General features: G+C 48.6%; 1 long non-coding RNA gene across 2 annotated transcripts; it reads left to right on the forward strand.

Annotated features, from left to right (window-relative positions):
• Positions 1 to 3,951: 3,951 nt before the first annotated feature.
• LOC108505625 lies at positions 3,952 to 5,006 on the forward strand. Of its 2 annotated transcripts, none has more exons than XR_001877571.1 (2): positions 3,952 to 4,255; positions 4,798 to 5,006. It is a non-coding gene; the product is annotated as an uncharacterized LOC108505625 (long non-coding RNA). The 2 variants fall into 2 exon arrangements; XR_001877570.1 differs by having other exon boundaries at positions 3,952 to 4,095.
• The last annotated feature ends 5,347 nt before the right edge of the window (positions 5,007 to 10,353 follow it).

Consider the following 10,353-nt stretch of genomic DNA (forward strand, 5'->3'; position numbering starts at 1 on the left):
CTAAACTCGAGTGTAAAACACCTCCCCTCCCTTCCCTGCTGCTGGAACACAAAGGCCTTCTCATTTATCATCACTGATTCTCTCCACCAAAATCTCCTGTACACCTTTAATTAAATTATTGCAGTCCTTTGGTGGATTATGCATAAATCTTCATTTGTTTGCTTTATTAGCATTCGATCTGGTTTGTTGTTTTTTTTTGTTTTTTTTTTTTAATTGCAGAAATGTTCCCCCCTCAGGCAGCAAAGCAATATAGCTCAGCTAAAGCAGGGGTTTGGTGAGGGTAGTCAATTTGATTAACATCACTGTCAATATGATGGATGGAAATCCTCTCAAATGAGTCGCCCAATACCTCGAAATCATCGCTGGAATATTCCTTTCATTAGGACACAAGTGATAAATTCACTTTAGAACCACGTTGGCCTGCCCCAGGTTTCCCTTAATATGGGGAAATACAGAGGCTTTGTCTCCAACACTTTGAAATCCACGTCTCAAACCTTTTTATTTCCCTGTCTGACGCACGAGCCTTAATATTCCTGTCTCAGATTTGCCAAAACACTTCGCCTCTGTTTCCACCAAACTGCTTTTCATGGCTGGAGGGAGCTCAGAGCCCCAGAATCTCCTGTTCTCCCACTCAATTCAGCAGCATTTCCTTGCATTAGGAGGAGGAACAAAACAATCACCAGTGGTGGTTTTTCCTCCACGCGAAGCACGTTCCAAATGAGGTCTTGGGGCACTTTGGCAAACCAGGCTCAAAAAAGGAGGAGGGATTACAGGTCAGGTTCAGCACAGAAACTCCCAGGAGCTTTAGACACTCATTGAAGGGTTCAACCACTGCCTCTTTGAAAGAGCAGAGACAGAGAGACTGAGAAAAGAGAAAGTAGGTGTGTGTGGTGAAAGGTGGTAATTCTTGCACTTTCCCAGAGTAATGCTGTATTACTTTCAGTGAGACACTGCATATAATTAACCACCAAGAAAAGAGACCTTCCTCCCCTTTTTTTTCGCCCTCTTTTGTCTTTTTAATTAAATTATCTCCCGTTCTCAGTGATGCTGCCATTATTCCACACAATGTGTGTTCATTAGAAATGCACTTACACTTATCATATCTTGATTTATCAGCTCTTCCCCTCATTTCCACGCTCTGGATTAACAGGCCTTGGGACAGAACACACTGAGGGAGTTCAGAGGAGCCTGGGAGAGGCTCCAGCATCAGCAACCCCACACGGAGCCCTTCACAGAGCCCACACATGAGTGTAACACAACCATTGTCTGAAGTCCCAGGCACCCTTTTTTTGGGTGTCTGGAGCCTTTTCTGTGGAGCAGTTTAATTCTGTGAGTGATTCAACCCTCTGACTGGGTGGGCTGATGGGACCCTGCAGTGGGAAACACAAGTCCCTTTGGAATTCCCACCAGGCCACTGACACAGGCAGGGAAATAAGAACTTCTCGTTCCAGAACGAGCAAAAAGAAGCTCCTGGAAGGAAATAAGTGTCTCCCCAAAATCCAGGCAAATTTAAAGCTGAGAAGCAGAATTTCCTCGGTGGAGGGGCAGGATGGAATTTTCCCTTTCAGAATTTTACCTGCAAGACATTTTTTCCACCCTAAGGTGGAAAACACACTTGGGATAACAAAACCTCAACAGAACCTTCTAACACCAGCAGAACTCCCAGAGGGGAGTTCAGACAACCCAAGGACTCACCCTGCTCCCTCTCAAGCCCTCTTTGGCCTTTCTGGGGGTGAATCCCTGCAGCAGGAACCTGTCCCTGGGCAGAGGCATTGGCAGGGAGGGCGTCTGGCAGGTCCAGCCTCACCCGGGCTCGGCTCTCCAGGCACAGCCAGGTTTCCATGGAGAGCAGGCAAGAGGATTCCAGCTCCTGGGAGCAGAACTGGCAGGATTCCGGGAGGTGATGAGCAGCTGGGTGAGCACTGGGTGTGATGTGGAGCTGGCAGGGTCCCTCCAAAGCTCCAAAGTGTCCCAGGCTCCCCCCACCCTGTGCTGTGCAGAGCAGGGAAGAACATCCTCAGGCATCTGCAGCCTCCAGCCACTCTGCAGCCACAGGATTTGTTGGAGGGCAGAACTGACAGGCAGGGAACAACAATCTCTTACTGATATGGGCTCCCTGAGCAGTGATGGAAGGCAGGGTGAGTGCCTGTGACAGGCAGGGGCTGCGGGATGTGTCGGAGGCTCCATGGAGCGAGCCAGGCTACAAATGAAGAGACACGGACATGGCACAGCAGATAAAGATGTAAGTAGGTCAAGCATCACTTTCTCGGGATGGGAGTGACATTTTGGCCTTACACAAAACAGGAGTCATGTGTTATTATTTGGTTTGAGCCCATTAAACACGCTGGCTGCCACCAGCAAAGCCATTTGTATTAAAATCACCCTGATGATTCCAGCGCTCAGCGCTGTGCTTGCTCTACAAGGTTATTAATTATGCACCCAATTTGACAAAGATAATAACACTCACCTGGCTGCAAGGGGGAAGGGGAGGCTGGAGGGTTACTGAGCTGCTTCTGTTGGGGAGATCACACACGCTGGGGCTGCTTGTCTTGAACAGATGAACAAGGAGCACATAAACACACCTCTGGCAGTGAACAGCTCCGCAAACCCTGCACTGCTGGTTCCCTGCACAGGCTGCAGCACAGGGGGCTGAGGAGCCAAGACAAAATGCAATGAGCAGCTGGAATCAGTGTCTGGGTGTTAAACACCGAGTGAAGGTGATGGTGCCTGTGCAGCCAGCTGCAAGCACTGCAGCCTTAAACAAACCCCCAGCGCTCCACAAGTGGCTGCAAAGCCACTTCCCCACCTAAACCTGGCACCCCCAGGTGCCAAAATTCAGAATTCAGCCACGTCCAAACCACACCAAGGGTTATTATTTCTTTATCTCTAGGCCAAGAGCCTCTTTGTACAGATGCTTTAACTCGTTTGCAGTCCAAAGGATGTATCACTTGGGGTATTGATTTATTTCTAAACAGATGTAACAACTTTCTAGGCAGAGATGCTGAAATGAGTAGGATAAATCAATTGAGAATATTTTTTCTGCATGTCATAAACCAGTTTTGCATTCCACAGAGGCCCAGGGTGGTTTTGTCCAATGGATTATTCTTTTCATTAGTGTCCCATCAAAGCCAGACCAACCAGCTGACTGTTTTCCCCACACACACCCCAAGAAAGTTAAATGCTTAAAATAACTGCTGATAGAAGTGGTAATTCAGAGCCTATTGTTTTTGATAATTAGCATATTAAAGGAAGTCAGCTAGAGGAAAATATCCATTTATTAAGAATAATGAACCTTGCCTCTCCCTTAAATACTTCAGGATTAAAGATTCCCAAGGCAAAGAGAATCTGCAGACAAGAGCAGTTCATGGGGCCTGGGGTTCCTCCCCAAAATGATTTCCCAAACCACTGGAAAGGCCCAGCATGAAGAAGTTTCTTCACTGGCCACACTCCTCCCAGGCATTGTTGCTTTAATCCAGCCACTCTTGATTCAAGTCCTACCCATTTAATCCATGGATATATTTTCCAAACAAGGTGAGGGGTTTTTTTTATGCTGAATACATGTGGCACACACACAGCTGAGCCTCCTCACTGCCAAAGCCACAACCAGCAGGTTTTGGAGATCAGATGAATCCCAGACCTCTCCCTTCCCAGGATTCCTTTTCCTCTGCCTCGTGTGCATCAGAAATGGTGCTCCTGTTGCTAATGGAAATCACTGCTGGAAGAACTGGCACCGGGACAATAAATCTTTTATCACTGCAAGCTTAAATGGCGACTGAAATCATTCATGAAGCAGTTTTATTTAAAAGTTGATTATTCAATTGAAGTCGATTTCAGTGACCTCATTGGAGCCTGAAAAGATTTACAGGGGAGCTGAGCACAGTCACAGGGGCCTTGATGACTTCATAGAGCTGCAGACATCAATTGTCTGTGACTCACAGAACTTCTCCCAAATCCCTCTGCTCCCTCGCTCTGAACCAGACCTCAAACCCCATCTCAGACACGCAGGATTGCTGGAGATACCAGCAAAAGATAAATGCAGGGTACCAGGACTCTTGGAGAGAGAAAAAAGAGAATGAATTAATGGATTCAGCCAGTGTAAGCAAAATCAAGATCTGGCTCCGTGACACTTCATCAGCATTTCTTTTCTGGCGTGACAGAGACAGATGGGCTGTTTGGGAAAGGCATTTTTAGAGGAGGAAGAGGAAAAAAAAAAAATACATTTGACCCAAGTTTTGCAACAAAACATCAAGCAAAGGTGGGGGAAGAGAAAGACACGAGTATAAAATGATCCTAGGTGTGATGATCCTGGACTGTGATGCTCCTTCCTCCCCTCCCCTAAATCCCTCACCTCTCAAGCACCCTGGGGAGCATCAATGTGATCATTACCAATTATGTAACAGAGGAGAAGAAGAGGTGAATAACTCGGGCTGGAGATCTCCTCGGGATTTATCACCTTGCACGTCCCCGTCTCCATCGGGAAACTGTCACTGGGAGACACGGGGGGGTGGGAGCTGCAGCTCTGTGCTGATCCTGAGACAGTTATTCTTTATCAACAAGTGAAAAATGGGTGGAAATCCATCTGGGTGTTTGTCTCTGTCATTAACACAGCACAGAGATGAGCCCTTCCATAAATCACTTCACAGGAGGGTTTGGGTGGGGAGGGACCCCTCTGTGCTCAGCAGGGACATCTCCAACTGCATCAGGTTGCTCAGAGCCCTGTCTGATCTTACTGACCCCAGAAGGACTAAAAATACCCACAACAACCTTCCCAGGGAAGATCTGTTGCTATTTTTTCAGGTATTTCCAGCTCGTGCCCAGAGGAATCCAAGAGGTCCCTCCAAATTCCACTGTGGGAGCTGTGAGACAGGAGTCACCTGAGGAGCCAAACCACTGCTGGGAGGGGGAGAAACACCCCAGTTATGCCCTTTGGATACAGTAAAAATAACAAAACCAGTTCACTTTGGGTGTATTGATTTTGGCCTGAATAAACCACCTTTACCCTTTGACACCTGCTCTCAAACATTAGGATACAAATCTTAAAAGAACTCTGGAGTTTCTCAGGGTCTGGCTTCTCGAGGACATAAATTTATCCAGAATAACATCTGAGGGACGAATTAACAATAACTTCCTCTCCAGTCCAATTAAAGGTTGTGTGAATGACTGAGGGATGAGTTCATGTCCAGGGTAGCACTGGTTGAATATGTCATTAATCTCACCTCAAAATAAACGTGGGCCATAATGAAAAAGACAGCTCACTTCGGAAAAATCATTATTTTTATCGACATAAAACAACTTTCTGCCCCTTTTCTTCCTCCCCCCCCCCCCCGTGGTTTTTTACCACGTTAAGGATTCAAATTGCAGAGAGAATTACTGGGACCAATTTAGGGCCATTTCAGCTCAAGGGGCACAGTGGGGTCCATCCAGTGCCATTGTCCAGCCCCCTCCACACGTGGAGCTGCTCGAGGCTCCCACAGGGCTGGGAAAGGAAAGGGGCCAAATCCTGGGGGGGCTGAGCTGATGTGCCCACGCTGAGCTCTGCTATTTAAAGAGGTGGATTTCAGGCACTGCAAAACCCCTGGGAGAATTAAGAGGCATTTGCCAGGCAGGTTTAACTCTCAGGTGCGGCCCTGCCTTGCCAATAAATGTCCCTGTTTTCCCTGAAATAAGGATTTATTTTTCTCTCATGCAAAGAAGGAGAAAGGTTAATGAGGAGTCAGGATCTCTTTATACACCAACTTATCTTCCAGTGCTCTGCCTTCCCTCGCAGCAGCTCAGACGCAGCAGCATCCTGGATGTATGAAAACTGCTTTATTTCCAGTAATTAGAGAAACTAATGAATCCAAACACCACAAAAGGTCCAAATCTATCAGGGCTGTCTGCTTCCAATTTGTACCAGGCTCGGCGTGCTCGGAGACGCCGAAGAGCAAATTGCATAATTAGGAAAAGGTTAGAGAGTTTTTCTGCAAGGAGTTTATTCAAAGCAATGACTAACACCTGCTGGCACATTCCAAGCCTTTTGTCACCTTGTGTTTTTCCAGCTCAACACACACACAAGAGTTTGGTCAAAAAGGCTCCAAGTCACGATCTCACAAGTGCAGCTCCCCGTGTTTCCACCTCCCTGCTCGGGTGGCTGAGGACTGACAGGAAAAGCTCCAAGGAATGAGGGGGAATTCTTGAGGCAATATTCCAGTTGCAAGGGAAGTTCCCCCCCCAAAAAAAAACACATTTGGGAGCCCCACACTGGAATTGCAAAGGACACGTCTTGGTGTCAGAGGGGTGGAACCATCAGAGCCGATTTTCCGCCGTTTTATGGCCACGGGAAGTTTAATTTGCAATTTGGTTTAATTATTCCTAATACACTTGATGTTCCAATAATTAGCTTCTGCAGCAGCGTGGGGGGAAAATCTGATTTATCTGTTTACTTCCATCTTTAGCTGTTCAATGAGCTGTTCTGTCCCCTGCTCTGGAACCTCTTCCCACGGACACTGGGAACTGCAGAACAAACCCTCGCCTTTGCAGCCTGCCCAGAGCTGGCAGAGCCAGGCTGCTCTCAGGGCCTTCTCCCCTTTAGTTTTGGTGCCTGTTTTCCAGAGGAGAATCTTCTCCTGCCCACTGCTGGGGACAGAATCATCCGTGAGAGCCCCAGGAAAAGACCTGAGCAGTCCTAAAAAGCGTGAGCTGCTGCCTCTGAGGGAATCTCTCACTGACCAAGGTGATCCAGAACTGCTGATCACAGCTCTTCCTACCAACCCAACCTTCAGCCCTTCATGGGTGCATACTCTTTGCAGATTTTCATGGCATTTTCTACAGGCAGAGTCCGTGTTTTGTGTGAACCAGCTGAAGAGTTTTATTCATTCACCTTTCAGAAGGAGCCCTGGGTGAGCTCAGTGTTCACCCACCAGGAATCCACAGGGATGTTCCACTTGTGACAACTCAGTTCCAGCAGCTGGGTTTCACTGCCTGGGTTTCACTGCCTGGGTTTCACTGCCTGCTCCCCACGTGCCAAACCATCCCTGTCCCTGTGCACCCCACAGCACAAGAGCTGCATGTTATTAAAACCCAGGACTGGGGAGATAATCTGTTCACAGCTCCTTCCTCCTCCCTTCCCATCCCCTTAGAAACAGCTCTTCTCCACAGTAAATAAACTTAGAAAGCCTTATCATTAATTCTATTTAGGCCTAATATGTCATAAAGGCAGGAAAGCAGGCCATTTTCCTCTCTGCTGGGGCACAAAACACGGATTAACTATTCCAACCAGAGCTGTGAATGATTTATTAATTCAATTTTGGAGTGTGTGACTGTCACATCATATAAGTTCGTTACAGAAAGAGTCTCTCTGAGGGCTCCTCTCCTCTTTCTCAACCGTCTGACTGACATTTCACACCCTCACAACCACAGCCACCCATCTCCTCACCGCTGCTCCTGTGCCACACAGAGGTGACACCACTTTGTCCTGCCCGTGGGAGAGGGTTTGTGTGGGATGTGTGGGATGTGTGGGATGAGGGAGAGCCCTGGTGGCTGCTGAGCCATGGCAGGGATGCTCCAAGCAGGCCTTGTGCTCAGATTTAGGGACTAAATTTAGCTCTGTGTGGAGCTGGGTTGTCCAAAGTGATGCCCAGCTTTGGTTGTGTTTTTTTTTAATTTTTAATATCACCTCTTTCATTTCTTCCTGCCTGTAAATAAATAAATAAAACCTCATTCCCTTGAATGTAAAGAAAAAAAAAAATAAGCAAGGTGTGGAACCAGCACTTCCCCCCTGGTTATGGACCAGTTTGAACGGAGGTGCTTGGAAAAGTTTGCTTCAACATTTTTCACTTGTTGATGTAAAAGGGGTGTTTCTGTTCAATGAATGTCAATAAAATTTAGAAAAATACCTTCTGCAAAGAGTTCCCCGGTGGAGAGAATTTCAACCACCAGCTCACCCAGCAGAGGGTTCAACTTGTAACCAGAACACCCTCAGAGACTGGAACACCAGGAGAAACACAAACTATTTCATTTGCTCTCCCCCACCTAACACAGACCTTCACAGTTCATTCATTTACCCCTCTGAAAAACCCTCATCCACTAAAATTCTCATCCCAAAGGGAGCCCTGCCCTGGTTTGAAGGCATCACCCCTGTGCTGGTTTGTTCCACTGGACACCAGCCACACCACTGTGTCTCATTTGTTCAGCTTATTCCATTAATTTTTTACTCTGCCTTTCTTTACCAGATTAAGGAGCTCTTCCACCCCCACTGTGAGGCAAGAACAGGAGCCTACCCTCAACTCCCCCTGAAACCCCACGTTGTTCCATTTTTAGACCCGAGAACTCTGTTTCAAAATAAAAAAATAAATAAAACCCGTTCCGAGGGACAGAAGGACACGAACAGCTCTCTCAGTAACAGCTGTGAAATGCTGCTTTGGGGCTGGGGAGCCTCTCCATCCTGGAATTCCATGTCCATCACCCCTGTTCCAGGCAGTGTTTCCCAGCCCAGCCCTGCAGGGCTCCTCTGGAACTCGTATTTTCTCCCTGCAGACGACAAGGTCAGTCCTGTCACAGGGCTCTGGCTCCAGCCAGCCCGGCACAGCCCTGCCCTGCTCTGGGGAAAGGGCTGGCCAGAAAACCTCGAGGACATGAATCACCTCAGCTGTGCCATGGGGAGGTGGGAAGGAGCCTCCTCGAGGTGTCTGTGCCACTGAGGGACCATCCCCGGCCTCCTGGGCAGCTGGAACACGGGAAGAGACACCCCTGTAACCCCCCCGGGCTTCCAGGAGACTGGAGTCTTGTCCCCTCCTCCTCCTCAGGGAGGAGAGGCTGCGTTTGTGGGGTTGGGATGGAGGAATATGGGATGTGGGGCTGGGATGGAGGAATATGGGCTGTTGGGTTACCCACTATGAATTCTTTGTGGTGTGGCCCTGACATCCAGCTAAAAAGGGGCAGTGGGAAGAGCTGGGTGATGGAACCCCCAAAATAAAGCTCAGCTTTGCCTGCACTGGTGGTCCCCGTGACTCTGCACTGGCACAGCTGCCCTGCTGCAAACTGTGTCCCTGTCAAGGCTGGGGGAGCTGGATGTGCCAGGGCAATTCCTAAATCCAGCAACCACATTTCCTGGAGCTCTCTTGTCCAAGCATTTCTTCTGCCCCAAAAGATAAGCTTTGCCACAGTTAGGGGTTTTTTTTGCTTTATTATTTCCTATAATTCTGAGTGGTCCCAGTAATCAAGCCAGGAGGACACACTCCTTCCCCTCCTGCAGATAATTAAATGGATGTTTCCAATACCCTGCTCTATTTATGCTCCTCTCTACACGGTGAATTAATGCTGAAGCTGCCCAGGTTCCCCTCTGAACAAAGGAACAGCACAAAGCAATCGATTTGTATCTGGTTCCATTGTACTTGGATCTAAGTTGGAGTGTTTATCTCTGAATTATACAGGAATGGAGGGCTACACAACTTCAAAAAATAAAATTGTGGCAGTTTTTTCCCTGCTTTGCAAAGGCACAAGTGAAGGCAGAAGGTTTTTTAAAGCAGAGCAGAGGGACCTTAGAGAGGTGAGCAAAGCAGTTGTCACATTGCAAGAACATGAGAGGGACTTTACCAGTGACAAAAACAGTCCTGGCTCTGACTGAGCAACACCTGGAGAGGCAGCTGAGCTGTTCCAACAGCTCCCCAGCAGCTCCAGGGGCTCCTGGCTGGGGAACCCCATCCAGCAGACACTGGGACTGCAGCTCTCCCTGCCCTCACCCCTCGGCTCAGGCTGCTGGCAGCAGAGCAGCTCTTTTGCTCTTTGTAGGGTCCCTTTCTCTGGATGAGCCCCATGAACCAAGGCACTGCAGCCCCACCAAGCCCCTCCTTGCCCTCAGCCCCTCCTGGAGGCTCCTGGTGCTCGTCCATCCCAGGGCTGGGCTCCACTGCTGGGAGCAGAACCCAGGAGCTCATCCTGGAAAACAGCGGGGAGACCTCCCAGCTGAGCTCATCCATCCTCCCTAACGCTCCTTCCATGGCAAACAAGAGCTCTGAGCGAGAGATTTTACACCCCAAACATCCCCTTTGCCACCCGAGGTCACTTGGCAGCACTTCAGCAGTGGGTGCTGAGCCCCCTGAGGTTCAGCCACGTGGGAAATGCAGGAGGGAGAGGGGAAGGAGAGGATCGGGGGAAAGGGGGAAGGCACAGGAATGAGAACGGCCCGTAATTTGTTTTGTTCTCACATTTATTCCCTGGGAATCAAAATACAGTAAGCTAAGGATCAGGAGTGCCAAAATATGAAAAGTTGTGAAAGACAGGCTAATTAAAGGCACCATTTAACAGATGGGAAAGCTGAGACCAGGACAGGCCAGCAAGTGTAAACAGGGCTCTGTGACGACCAGGGGGAAGCTC

This window comes from Lepidothrix coronata, unplaced genomic scaffold (assembly GCF_001604755.1).
Source record: "Lepidothrix coronata isolate B3197 unplaced genomic scaffold, Lepidothrix_coronata-1.0 Scaffold197, whole genome shotgun sequence".
Taxonomy (NCBI): Eukaryota; Metazoa; Chordata; class Aves; order Passeriformes; family Pipridae; genus Lepidothrix; species Lepidothrix coronata.